Source organism: Ceratotherium simum, chromosome 4, assembly GCF_057802395.1.
Source record: "Ceratotherium simum simum isolate JZ-2026a chromosome 4, ASM5780239v1, whole genome shotgun sequence".
NCBI lineage: Eukaryota > Metazoa > Chordata > Mammalia > Perissodactyla > Rhinocerotidae > Ceratotherium > Ceratotherium simum.
This window is the reverse complement of record NC_141903.1, coordinates 12,172,348-12,187,137: the sequence shown is the minus strand read 5'-3', so window position 1 is coordinate 12,187,137 and position 14,790 is coordinate 12,172,348. Positions and strand designations below refer to the sequence as shown.

Genomic DNA, 14,790 nt, shown 5'->3' with positions numbered 1-14,790 from the left:
TTAAAATATAATAGTTTAAAAAACACTATAAACCTATTTAAGGATAATAGGAGAGATAGAGATTTTAAGATAAATTTGAATAGAATATGGTAAACTATTAATCTCTCTTCCCCAAATTTAGCAGATCCAAGCTAGTACATTGTTTATAGTATAGAAGAACTGGAAATGGTCTAAATGTTCATCCATAAACAATTGGTTAAATGCATTGATATATTAATACAATAAAATAATATATGACTATTAAAATCATGATATAGAACAATATTTTAAAATGTGGAACAGTTTTTGTAGTATATTATAAAATTTAAAATAATGGGTTACAAAGTAGTCTATCTAGACTGTTCTGGTTATGTATGAGAATAGATTTTAATGCACACACGTAACACACACACTAAAGATTACAAGTATATGAAATAAAGTTATAACTATCATCAAACTGTGACTTTATAGATGAGTTTTCTATTTCTTTCATTTTTGTAATTTTTTTGTATTTTCTAAATTCTCTACAACGAACATGTGTTATATTTCTAATCAGGAAAAAGCATTTGTTTTAAAAAGCCAGAATAGAAACATTTCTTGTTATTACATACAGCAGAGAAGTCTTGCCTCTCAAAATAAGCCATAAAAAGGGTTCGTATATACTCAGTGCAGGGCCTTTTGCTTCGATGGCAATGGTATAGTGTCTAGAGATTGGTAAAAGTAGCTAATAAGCAGATTCTATATGTGGAGTTATTGTTTTCTTTCCTCCTTGTTCCCACAGCCATCTGTACTTCTGTTATAGCACTTACCACCTGGAAGTCCGCTTGCTTGTTTATAAATCTTTGGTTCCAACCCCCAACCACCCACTAGCCTGCATCTCATTTGAGGGAAAAGGTGAATCATATTTTTAGGCATTCAATAAATGTTTCTGGAATGAGTGAGTGTGTGAGTGAGTGAGTGAAAGTAAAAAAGAAGAAACTCTTGCTGCCAATCAGACCAGAATAACAGCAGTCAAGACACTTTCTCTCACAGCCAATTTTCTTGGCTGACTTTGTCTGTATAATTGATTCAAATCTGTATTTCCTATACCTATCTAGCTTCAGCCTAAATGTTGAATATTGTATTTTCCCTCAAAGAATGTCAATAGAAATTTTATTTTTTTTTTCAATTACTGTTGCAGGGAATGTTTCCCTTTAGGAAAACTAAAATTTAATAACTTTTCTTTGGCAAAGTTGACGATCTCTTTTTTCTCTCCATGATGACTGTAGTCAATCAGTAGTCAGTTGGAAGCCAAGCTGAACATGAAGTGATTAAAAGAAAACCAAAACACAAATGCACCCTCTTGAAAACCTAATCACATTCTGAAGCTCTAAGCGTGAGTTCTGAGGTAGCTGTGGTTGGCTGGGTTTTGATGAAGTACCTATAATTTCATATCAGCTGCAACAGGACTATTTCCTATAGCCTTTCTGACTTCTCTCTAACTTTAAAATGTGATTTACCCTGTTATCATCTACTTATACAGTCTTCAAGATCTACCTAGGAAAAAATAGTATTAATAATATGTTAAACTGTATTGCTATGAGATACTTACTTTTCCACATTCATATGGTGAAACTCAAGTGATAAAAGTAAAATAGGTAATTCATTAGATTTCAAAACTCTGACTGTTAAAATAAAAGCATTTCCTCAATTCAGAAATCCTGGCATGAATTCATATGTTATCAGCAAGTACTATAGATGTACTTCTTTTGAAAATACGTGCATTATTTTTATTCAGTTTAGGAATAATTAGACTTATTTAAATTTAAGAGGGTATGTGATCATGATTAATTTCAGTATATTATATTCGTAATGCAACTCAACAGTTTTCTCTATTGGTGCTGAATGCAAGTTTTTATTTTAGAAAGGGTAATTTAATAGAGAAACCTTAGAAACCAAATTCTTAGGCTGTTTTTCTGAAACGTGTTATTAGAAATTGATACTCTCTGACATTATAAGCAGTTTAGATTTTTATTCTGGATCAATATTCTGCAGAAAGAGTTTGATTATACTGATGAAGAATCTAAAGTGTAATATCTCCACATGTAGAAAAAGGAAAGACAAACCTTCTTGCAATGGTCACCTGGGGTAGGCTGGGGTGTTTTCTAGAAAGAATAACATTTACAGTTTATGCTTCATCATGGTAGCAGCTCTTTTTTTAAGTTAGCTCTTTTCATTGGCCAAGATATTCTTTATTTTTAAGTGAAAACAGATTTTATAACCACCTGGTTAAATATCATAAGTCTGTCTCTGTATTGCCTTTGTCTTTTCTTTGTCATTCTTCAAGACACAGACTTTGGAGAAAGTATCCTCCAGGCTGGAGTGGACTTTCTTTCTCAGTGCTCCCATAGGCTTTGCAACCTAATTAATCACTTCATTCCCTTCAACCACTGTTGAACCTATTTTATGCTGGGTACAGTACTTGGCACTAGGGATGGTGATAAAGAAAGAAATGATCTCTGTCTTTATACTGCTTGCAGATTTATAGAGTAAACAAGCACCAGTAGGGGCTTAAAGAAAAAGTATATGGGGGACCCTAATAGGTTAAAATAGGTTATTTTCCCTGAGAAAATAATAATCAGGGTAAATCTGAAGGGTAAGTAGAAATTCAGCAGAAGAGTTGCGGGAGAGGTTTCCAGGCAAAGAGGAATTATAAAGATTTGGGGCAAATAAGGGAGTGGTGCTTTAAAGAACCACAAGTCAGGCAAGAGAGAGATGGGTAGACATGAAGTGGGAGGACTGCCAGGGTGAGATATCCAAAATACCTTTGAGTTACAGTTGAAATGTTATGTTAAGGACAGAGAAGGACAGGCCTACCTCACTTTATTGTGTTTTGCTTTATTGTGCTGCACAGATATTGCGTTTTTTACAAGACCCTCCACCAGCAGAAAGATTACAACTCACTGAAGGCTTAGATGATGGTTAGCATTTTTTAGCAATAAAATTTTTTGTTTGTTTAATTTTGCTGAGGAAGATTGGCCCTGAGCTAATATCTGTGTCCATCTTCCTCTATTTTGTACGTGGGATGCTGCCACAGCATGGCTTGATGAGCAGTGCATATGTCTGTGCCTGGAATCTGAACCCACAAACCCAGGCCGCTGAAGCAGAACACACAAACTTAACCACTACACCACTGGGCTCGCCCCTAAAGTATTTTTCAATTAAGGTATATACATTGTTTTTTTAGACATAATTCTATCGCACACTTAATAGACTACAGTATAGTGTAAACATAACTTTTATATGCACTGGGGAACCAAAAACTTTGTGAGACTCGCTTTATTGTGATATTCACTGTTTAGCAGTGATCTGGAACCAAACCCATAATATCTCCGAGGTATGTCTGTGTAAGCATATATTTATGCGTAGTGACACGGGGAGATCCACAATTTAGAAAGTCCAAGGTGTGGGAAACAAGAGGACAGGTAGAAACTCATTAAGAAGCTAGAGGCACTTGTAACTCCATGAGGATGGTGGCCCAGAATGGCTTGAGAGCATGGAGGTGCAAAGCCCTGGAGAGGGGCCAGTAATGCTTAGTAGGCATAAATGGCAAGACTTTCAGATCAAAGCATGTATCTAACATACACCTTTGTCATTCTGAATTACAGTGACTTATTTTAGTCTATCCCCTGTAAAACCATGAGTCATTTGCAGGCATTTTTCTTATGAATTCAGAACTTAACTCACTGCCTGACACATTTTAGATGCTTGGTACATGTTAAGGAATAAACTTCATATGATTCTATGTTATAAACTGTCTTTAAATGATGTTGCTATATCCGTGCCTCTAGAAAACAGTTTCACTAAAATCGTAACAAAAAGAAGTCGTGATTTAAGTTGCTAACTGTGTAATGTCTTTTCAAATTTAATTTTCTCTTTTTACATTTTAAAACAATAATGAAGTTAAACTTCAAAACATGAGTTTTTACTCTATAATCATATATACAGACGGTCCCCAACTTATGATGGTTCAACTTAAGATTTTTCAACTTTACAATGGTGCAAAAGTGATACATCTTCAGTAGAAACTGTACTTTAGATTTTGAATTTTGATCTTTTCCTGGGCTAGCCATAAGTGGTATGGTCCTCTCTCGTGATGCTGGGCAGGGGCAGTGAGCACAGCTCCCAGTCAGCCACACGATCATGAGGGTAAACAACCGATACACTTACAACCATTCTGTACCCAGACAACCATTCTATTTGTCACTGTCAGTATAGCATTAAATACATTACATGAGATATTCGATACTTTATTATAAAGTTTTGTGTTAGATGATTTTGCCCAACTGTAGGCTAGTGTAAGTGTTCTGAGGATGTTTAAGGCAGGCCAGGCTAAGCTGTGACATTTGGTAGGTTAGATGTACTAAATGCATTTTTACCTTATGATATTTTCAATGTACAATGGGTTTATTGGGACATAACCACATCTTAAGTCAAGGAAGATCTGTTCTTATGAATTGTTGGGTAAGCTCCCTAAACCCATAGTCTGAACCATACCTCCAATAGTATTGTTTGAGTTATTTTAGAACTTTTCTAGCACTTACATATGCACACAGTTTTTTTTTTCTTTTCTTCTTTTTTAATAAAAAGGTGATTATGCACTACATATAGTTCTGCAACTTGCTTTTTTCTGATAGCATATCATGGACATCTTTCCATTTAGAACATATATCCCAGCTCATTTCCTTTAACAGCTGCAGCTTTCTCTAGAGATGGAAGCACAATGATTTTATCATTCCTCGACTAATGGGCATTTAAGTTATATCTGTTTTATTCAATGTTATAAATGATGCTGAAATGGACATCTTTGTACATATACTTAATTTCTATAGGACAGATGCCTAAAATTAGACTTAGTGAATCAAATGTGGAGATATATATATATATCCATATTCTATGTATGTGTTGTATACATATATTCATATTCTAATTATGTGTATGTATACATACATATTTATGTGTGTATTATATATATACATAGACATATATATAATACATACAACTATATATATATACACACACACATATATGTGGACAAATTGCCCTCCAAAAGGGTTGTGCCAATTCATTCTCCCACCAGTAGTGTAGAAGTACCCAGTTTTCTATATCCTCATTAAAACTAGCCAAATAATGAAGAGAAATATTTTCAGATCTTTCAATTTTGTCCTATGTCTAGGTGATTTCCTAGACTTTACTTCCAAATCACTTATTCGCTCTTTTCTGGAATCCAAACCTTCTCTTGGGGGTGTGTGTGTGTGTGTGTGTGGTTTGTGTTGAGAGAGAAAGAGCACACACACACAGAGAATGTTTTTTTATAGAAGCCTTTTACGGATGCAATATCCTCTTTCACTTGTCTGTGGTTAGTAATTATACATGATTTTGAAAAATTCTTATTGGATTCTGGCAGACTCTTTCCTTTGATATAGGTATTTCTCTTTCTCCATAGTGTTGGTGTTCCTTATATATGGTGATTCCTTGTTGATCATTTGTATTTCTACATAGAGGTCTTGAGCTAACACTGTGGTCAATGGCAGCTTTGTAACTTTGTTTCATTGGGAGACCTCTCTGGAATAGGGTGCTAGTTCCAGTGCCCAGTGGCTGAGAGATAAGTGATGCCTATAGCCCTTTAGGCAGAGTATATGCAGAACTATCAGGCAAGCTGGGGACCCTGGGCACAACAGCAAGACTCATGATATTAGATACTTGATAAAATGTAATCAGACTCTTTGTTCATAGCTTACTTTGGAAAAAATAATTTTACTATGGTTTGCCCTTTGTTGTTTTATTAGTAGGGAGACAAATAAATTGCAAAGAAGAAAGAAAATAATAGCTGCTTTTTCCCAAATGAACCCTTTCAAATGAGTTATATAGAGATTTTATATAAAATCTACCTATATATATATAATCTATGTAAATATCAAGACTCTACTACTATTGAAACACAAGAGATCTTTTTAATATATTGGATGTTTGTTAACATCGTCTCCTGACTAATGGATAATAATAATAGCAACTGCATTTATTTCTTTCATAGCAGTTATAATAATCTATATTAATTGCGTAGTATTTGTTTGGTTGCATATTTATTGTCTGTCTCCTCCAGTAGCTCTGTGATAGGCAGGACGATGTCTCTCTTATTCACTGAGCATCAGACATAGGAGAGTCAAGAAAGATGGCCTCTGCAGCTATTTGTATATTACTTTTTCCTAGTTGCTCAAAGGAAAGGTGATTCCTGTGATGTCATTTGACTTCCTGGTTGCACAAATATCACTAATCTCTTAGGAGAAGAACATTGTTCATGCAAAATAGAATAATGGCCATTATGTTTATCATTAAAAACCAGAATGTGTTGTTGTTATGTAAACATCTGGTTGACTGTAATGGAATGCCAAAAGATGCTGATAATTGGGTTTATGTGAGGAAATAAACACAGGCAGCATTAGAAATAACATAGTCATTTTCTCCATGCCTCCAATAGAAAGATTTCCTGAGATAGGGAAAACTATATTTGTTAGACATGAAATTTATGTTCCTATGAAAGGGGCACTTGACATTATAATGAAACTCACAAAAGCATATAAAGGGGTTTGGAAGAAAACAAAACATTCCAAAGTGTAGAAATAATTGATGGAATCATAATAATACTGATTTTAATAACAATCAATCTATGAATGGCCTGCCAGCTTCACTCTCTACCACCTTGTACTCTTATTTATGATGATTCTAATGTAATTGGAAGTATTTTTAAAATTAAAAATGCATGTAGTACTTGGATAAAAGAAATGCCTCTTGAGTGGCTGGGTGTCCATTGTGCTAGCCTGTGGCTTCTCAAGCTTTTGAAAAGGACAAATGACAAATGACACGTTCCATGTGGATGTGGCAATGGGACAAACCAGAGGGTCTACTCTTGCAGCTGGCTACTCCAGTGCCAGCTCATCTTCAGCAGTCATAATTCAGTAAAAGGATCTTGACCAACGCTCAGGTTTATTCTGATGAAGAAAAGCATAAAGTGCACACCCAGCCCTCTCTGATGAGATTTTTTAACACCCACTGGATTCTTCTCCATGAGACAGATGGCCTCAGCCTTGGCTATTTGTCCCAACTGGTTGATGGTCTTTCCAAATGATGTTGCCTGGCTCTTGGTTCTCATGTGAGTGAGTACTAGAGTAGCCTTTCTCTAGGCATGGGCCCAGAGCAGGAGGCTTTTGCATTCCGGAAACTCCCAGTTCATTCCCTATGCCTTTAGTATCAAAAATGCACCACACTGTGTCTGCCTGATGGAGAATGAAGGCATACACTGACCTTCCATTTGTGGTGCAAATGACTAAGTAAGCCAGGAGAATGAGTCTGCAACAAGTGAAGAAATCTTTTACCCTCAGACAGAGCTTGAGTAATATTTTTAAAAAGATCCCTCAGTGCAAATGTCCATTGTTCTGCACTTGCAAGGTGGGAAACAATGGAAGAATTTAGTTAAAATATTTTATTGTAAGAATTAAGCATACTATATGCTATTGTAAGGAATTAAATTATGTCCTTCCATCACCAGAAGTCCCTTTCTCATTAATAGTAGTTGTTGTAACTATCATAACAAGAAAGCCCATCTTTCTTGAGCACCTACTATACTGAACCATCCTCAAATACATTATCTCAATTAATTCATGAAAGATCTGTTAATAAACATCCAGGTTCTATTAACATCACCGTATTCCACATGAAAAAAACTAAGACATGTAGACCTAAAGCCATTAGCCCAGGGATACATTCCTTGTAAGTGGAGAGGCCAAATTGGAACTCAAATGAGATCTTATGAAATCTAGATCATCAGCTCTCAACATCAGCCTAGTACTCAAGGCTATCTGGGTGGTTCCCATCCTAGGGTCACATTTTGGAAACAGACTCTGAGAACCTCATGTAGAATTGTTAGTCATCAGTAGTTAAGCCTTCCTTCTCATTACTGTAAACTTTGCAGCTTCAGAAACCAACTTGAAAAGAGAATTGTGGAATGTTTATACTGTTAAATATAAATTATATTTTTCAAAAGTGACTCAAAGGTACAGTTCAATGGAAAAAAATGAAACCATCTCTTGAGATTGAAAGTTATCTCTTCTTTTTATTTCCACGTGTCCCAAAGCCACCATGCCAAAGTAAACTCTGTCCACCTGTTTTCATATCCCAAGTAGATGTAATTCTGGGTCTTTGTATTCCATCTTGAATTAATTAATCAAGCAATCAATCAAGCAATATTCTCTCTCCCTCTTGCTCCTTTTCCTCTGTCTCTTTAATTTACCTTTTCGTAGGGAATCAGTGAGATGATCTTTTAAATACAATTGGGAAGAAATGCATTTTCAATATCTCAGTGGTTGGTACTGCCGGTTCATTGCTATATCAGTAATTCTTTTTTCAGAGAATTTTCACTCCTATCTTATACCTATAAGCTTCTACCTGGTCCCAGTGCTTGCAAAAGTATTGTGAAAACATAAAAGCCTTTTTAAGTTGAAATCTTCATAATTGTTCAATTCGAAGCATCAAGAGAACTATGTAGTTGAAGCAATTGATGATAGGGAGGTAATCCATAAAGATACACAATAGTCTGTGATAGGTGGTAAAAAAAAATAAACTATGTCCCTGTTCCTAACTACAGGGTGCATTTACCTTTCCCAAATGGGTAAGGGATGTAGAGGAAATGGAACACCAAAGCTAGATAAGAGCACCCATAAGGTTTTTCAATGGAGTGTTATGATTGGTTACCAGCTTACAGAATCAGATAGGTATCAGTTTGTGGAACGAGGTAACCTGAGTTCAAATCTAACATGACATCCAGTAGTGGTGTTACCTTGAGAAAGTCACTTACCATCTTTTAGCTTCAATTTCTACATCTTTTAAAATGGGAATAATAAATGTATTTCTAATATGATTGATGTAAAGATGAAATAAAATAGTGCATTAAAGCACTTGGAATACTGCCTCACACATAATAAGACCTGGAATTTATTGATCACTTACTGTTTGCCAAGATCCACTTACCTATCCTGTGGCAAAGGACATCTTTGTAAGGACATATTGAGTACGTGTATGAGAAGGGTAGGCCAGCTCCTTCTGAAATTCTTAAGCAATGCAGATTCATGCTTTAATGATCAAAAAGACAGTTTTACATAGAGCCTATGACTTTTTTTGTCCTTAATGTTTTAGGTTAGAGATGGAAAAGTTTGTTATCTTGGGTGAATAAGGATGCATGTCTTTATGACTTAAGTGTTTAAAGGAGCTGTAGCACAGTTGTTAAGATTCATTTCCTCTCAGGCATCTATTCCACAGCCCAAGGGTTGCCATGTGTTTACATGGAGGGCCTATTTTCTCCAGGTAGTGTTGGCACAGCCGTCATTTTGATGGAGTGAGGGCTTTAAAAATGGAAACATGTTTACAGAGTAGAAAAGCAGGTAAGGTCTCAGCATAAGTGGGGCCGGATGAGTTTCTATGGTAACCTCATTCAGTATCACAAGGGCCAATCTCATGGAATGAGGTGGCATTCAGAGATGTGTTCTGGAATTTTCTTGATGGTCAACCTAACTATGAGTATTAAGAAAAAAATAGGACTGGGATACCACTGTAGCTCTGCTGAGATGCTGGAGCCATTAAAGGAGCTGATGCCTTAGATAGTAAAGAATATAGAACTTCAAGAAGTGAAGCTTATGACATCTTGGTACATGGGAGATCCCTCAGCTTAAGAGCTCCACTTCTCATTTGCCAAGTACCTGCTGAAATCCTGGGTGAAAAAGACAAAGTCATAGTCCAGAACAGTCCCAGTCTCATCACCAGACTCCTACTTATTGAAAAATCTGTTGTCAAATTTCTTAAAATACATTGCCAGACAGGTGTAGTTAACAAAAAGGATAGCCAGAACATGGAGGAAGTTATGTCTCTGCCTTAATTTTATCATTTGGCATTTTGCTACTGAACTTCAGTGATGTGTTCTCTGGGAACCTCAGAGAAAATTGACACTGGCTGTACTACAGGGTGACAAGAAACAAAGTTTGATTCTTAAACCAATCATTTTAGATCAAAAGGCAGTCATGTAACATTTGACTTATTTACATATGTAGAGCATATATACATGTATAACCTACATATTTATTCAGTATAATTGTGAGTATATTTTTTAAATTATTCATGTGCAAAAAGATTACAGAGACCACTGTTTTCTGAAGGAAAAAAATGGCTCAATTTTCGTCATGAAGTATGGGAGAGTGAAATGGAAGCATTGGACAAGGGAGTACATTTATTCCCTAACTTATTTATGAGGGAAAAACTCTCTCTCCACGTACGTAGTGTTTTCAGTTTTTTCCATCATCACATTGATTGATATGCGATTTTGTTCACTTACCATGCTAGCATTGAGGTTGAGAGTTCACAGATGTTTCACTTGAGGTATTTTAAGAGAAATTCTAAATGATCAAGATACTTTGAGTTTAAGACTTAAAAAAAATTAAGCCACTTTATCCAGCTAATTATACACTATTCGCAGTAGCAAAATTTGATGTGGCAAAAACATGTGAGAATTTTCCTTCTTCATCTCCCTTTCTCTCCCTTCTCTTCTTCTTTTCAAATGGTACATTTTTATATGTGTGAAAAAACATTAGAATAAACAAATAAGCCAAGGGAAAAAAAACACTTGAAAATCATTTGCAATCTTACCATTTAGCAAGAATCACTATCAATATTGTGAGAAATATGCTTCCAGGGCTTTCTCTACAATTATGGGGAATAAAAATGTAAAACAACAATAATAATATTTATATAACACTTACTCTGTGTAGGCACTTTTAAAAATGTTTTACTTTTAACCCTCCAAAGAGCCCCATGAACTGGGTACACTGTTATTATCATCCCTGATGTGTGAAGAAACTGGGGTAGAGACAGGTCAGATGACTTTGGCAAGTGATAAGGTAGTAAGAGTGAGTGCCAGAGCCATTATTTGCTCTCAGCCAGCCTGGCTCAAGATTACCTGCTCCTACCCACTCTACTATACTGCCTCTCAAGTGTGTGTATTTTGAAGCAAAAATGGCATCAATTTTACTTATCATTTTATAATTTTTTCACTGAATGTATTGTGAACTTTCCTCCATGTTGTTATGTATTCTTCTATGGCACCATTTTTCATGATTCTCCTCGTGACGCCATCTAAAAGGGCATGCAACAATGTATTTAAATGACACCTATTGTTGAGCATGTAGGCTGAATCACAATGCAGAAGGTTGTTTAATCGAGGAATTTCTGTCTTCATCCTCAAAACACTAGCATTCCAACTAACTCATGTACCAACTTTGTTTGAAAAACAAAACAGATTGCATGTTGCAAGACAGAGCTGCTGGCAAAATACACCATCATGTCAGATTTATACAAACCCATCTCCTGTGTATTGCACCATGTCCTAGGAAACTGAAAACCATGAAAACAAGTGCTCATATTTTAAGGAACTCAATGACAGCTGATAAAATATTGCATTTTCTGTAGCAGTTTTTACATAAAGCTTCCACCTTAAAGAAATGGATTTGATGGGACTAGGTGGTAATTTTTTAACACAAGCAGTGACAAAATAAACACCATCTGTTAGTATTGACTTATTCCACAGCATTCTCATGCTGGGTGATTTTATTTCACTTTTTTCAGAAATGGTTAATGACACATCTGGTAGTCAGTGAAGGTACACTTTGGGTGATTAAATGTGGTCATAAGTTTACACAAAATGTTAACAGAACATTTTTTTCCCTTTCTGTTATAACCAATGGGATGCGTCTGAGTCCCTGGCTAGTTACTCATTTTAAACCTTGTGCAGAATTAGGTTTTTGGGAGTAGTTGAACTTTTGGAACACTGTTGTGTTATTTTGGGTCTTCTGAGAAGCAGATCCAAAGACAGGATTAGATATGCAAGAGATTTATTGGAGGAAACACCTGTGAAGACTAAAGCAGAGGTGCAGGAGAAGACGGGGAGAGCCTTCAGATGGCAACGTGAGTGTGATACCAGTGACAGGAGAGTGGGAAAGGAGTATTGGGTAGAAGAGCCCCAGACCACAGCATGTTCTACAAAAGTGTCAGCCAGCACAATGGAGAGTCCAGGAGCCAAAGTTGCCCACCAGAGCTTGCCCACACCCCACAGAAATGTGATTGAGTTAGTTTATCCACTGTGCTTAGTCATTGGCTGAGAGCAGCCCGTGGGAAGCCTGGCCTCAGCACAGATATAGTGATGGATCCGAAGGAGACAGCAACTGTAGCTCTCCATCACCTCTTTTCCTGCAGTAGGAGATCTACACAGGCAGGGACAGAGGGAGAGATGAGATGACCAATGCATTGTTTTATCTCTGTGTGTCTTTTTTAAAAGAAAATATAATATTTTAAATAATCTCTCCTCCACCTGATTCTCCATTGGTCTCCAGCAGAGGTTTAGCATAGTTGGAGAGGTGGGTTGGAGAAAGGAAGCACCTGTTTTGATTAAATTCCAACAGCTGAGGGAAAGAGAAGAGTGCTTAAACACAGTTCTTACCTCTTCATCTTCCCTTAAAAACCTCTCTGAGGCTCTACTGTTGCTGCTACTAGTTTTGCTGTGGATGCAGAGTGTTGCTTAGGTTTGCCGTAATTCTTGGCCCATGAACCTGGAAACCCCAAGTCCTATCTGAATAGAAAAATCATCTGGGAATGGGAGAGGTGGAATTTAGGAAAGAACACATGCTTTCCTTCGTTCAAAACCCAAAACGTACTTTGAGAAGCAGAAAGAAAAAATGAATGCTGCATTATATGATCGTTTCCTCTATGCCAGGCCTATATATTGTCATCTTCCTTAATTTTTACAACCATCTGAGGTGAGTAGGGTTATGTTTTTGCTTGTGTTGTTGGGTTTGTTTCTTTGTTTTCAACAGAAGAGGGAAGTGAAATTCAGAAAGGTCTGGTGACTTTTCATTGCCAACTAAAAAGAACAGATTGGGAGTTTATCCTGTTCTTTCTCTGTTTCTCCTGAATTCGTATAAAGAATAGATTTGCCAAAGAATGTCTCAATTCCACCAGTTACTTTACTTTACTTATTTGGGAAGCACTTCTAATATTTGTACAGATATCTTCCTTTACATCCTGAAAAGGGCACTGAGTAGAGAGACCTGCGTTCTATTACCATTTCTGCTGCTAAATAGTTGTGTGGCCGTGAATTAGTCAATTAAGTTCTCTGGGCCTCAGTTTTTTTCACCTGTAAAGAAAGGAGATTGGCTTAGATAGTATTTACCAAACTTCAGCCATTTTCCATCCCTATGATTTTTGCCACACTTATAATGCCATCTAAAATTTATTTGCTTGATATTTTATTTAAAACGATTCCTCCTTTTTAACTTAAATGTATTTAAAATGAAAACATTATATCACTGTTTAGAATGGAACATCAGTATACATGTAGAATTTTATATATACATGTAATTTTAAAATTTTATATATTTATTATATATAATATATACATCAGAATATGTATATGCCATATGTGTTTATTTGTATATAAGGTAAGGTATATGTAAGGAACGCAACCTGTTAAAGAAATGCTAGCAACAAACTGAGACTTTCTCCTTAATTAATGCAATTAGAAAGTTGGATGGAAAATTGAAAATAAACTATTTCTAATGAGAATGTTCTGGAGACCCAATGTTGTTTGACACTTTGTCACACCTAATATCATTTTGTGGGTGGCCAGTGTCCTACACTTTGGGATACAGTGGAAAAATGATTTGTAATATCCATTCAGTCTCATGAGTTTGTGGTTTCCATTCTCCCCACCTTGACCTACCTTGAGCTCATTTCTCCTCATCTTTTCAATTGCAAAATTTGTAAAAACCATTACTCCTCTGACTGCAGAAGTGTTTGTTCTCTTTGCATCTTGGCTTATAAGTGGAAAAACCAAGATCTAGAACAAATAAGAACACTTCCTTCTTGTTCTTCTGGGAGCGTTCAAGAGAAGGAAGTAGCTAGAACCAGCTAGGCAAGTTAAGGCCTGAGGCAGGCCACCGTGTGTGTGTCTTCTACCAGTGGACATTTTACTCGGTGAAATCAGTTTAAAGTGAATAGTGTGTGAATGACGATGGAGCTGAGTACATGGACCAAAGTTTTCTGTTATATCTCACATCTCCAATCCTATTGTGCTGCCCCAACCCTCAACAACCACCACCAAAAATTAACCCCTTACCATATTTCATCTTATGATCTATAGAAAGAGCACGGGCATTGCAATCAAACATAACTTGGTTCAAATCCCAACTTTCCCCCACATCAGGGCAGAGATGCAGTGGCTCCTGGTGGGTGGGAGAGCTGCGAGTTCTCTAGGGGGATCTCTAGGGAGATGATGGGGGGAGGAGCCCCACAGGCAGAGGAGAGGTCAGAGAAAGAGAGGCTGAGGGCATCCCAGCCCTAGTGAACAACCAGTTGTCCCGGAGACATTGTCCTTGTCGCAGGCATGTGATATACAATGGCCTATCCTAACTATGAACTGCTATGGATCTGAAATCTGAAACTGCCTGTGTGGTTAATGTCTCGACTATTTTTCTAGCACCACTGAGAGAGAGGGATACCTCTCTCTTCATCCTCTGCCCTTCTACCCAACCATTTGCCTCTCTGATTCATAGCTTCGTAGCCCTCTCTATCTTCCTTCTTGCTTTACCGCCCTGTAATACCACTACCTGAAATTATCTTATTGATGCTATGTCTACTTGCTTATTGCTATCCTTCCCTCACTAGATTGTAGACTCCAAA

The 14,790-nt window shown here is 36.7% G+C and overlaps 1 protein-coding gene across 2 annotated transcripts in view; it reads left to right on the top strand.

Annotated features, from left to right (window-relative positions):
- Nucleotides 1-14,790, top strand: part of TENM2 (teneurin transmembrane protein 2) — a 573,466-nt gene that overhangs the window by 36,329 nt on the left and 522,347 nt on the right. The gene's annotated exons all lie outside the window — the stretch shown is intronic.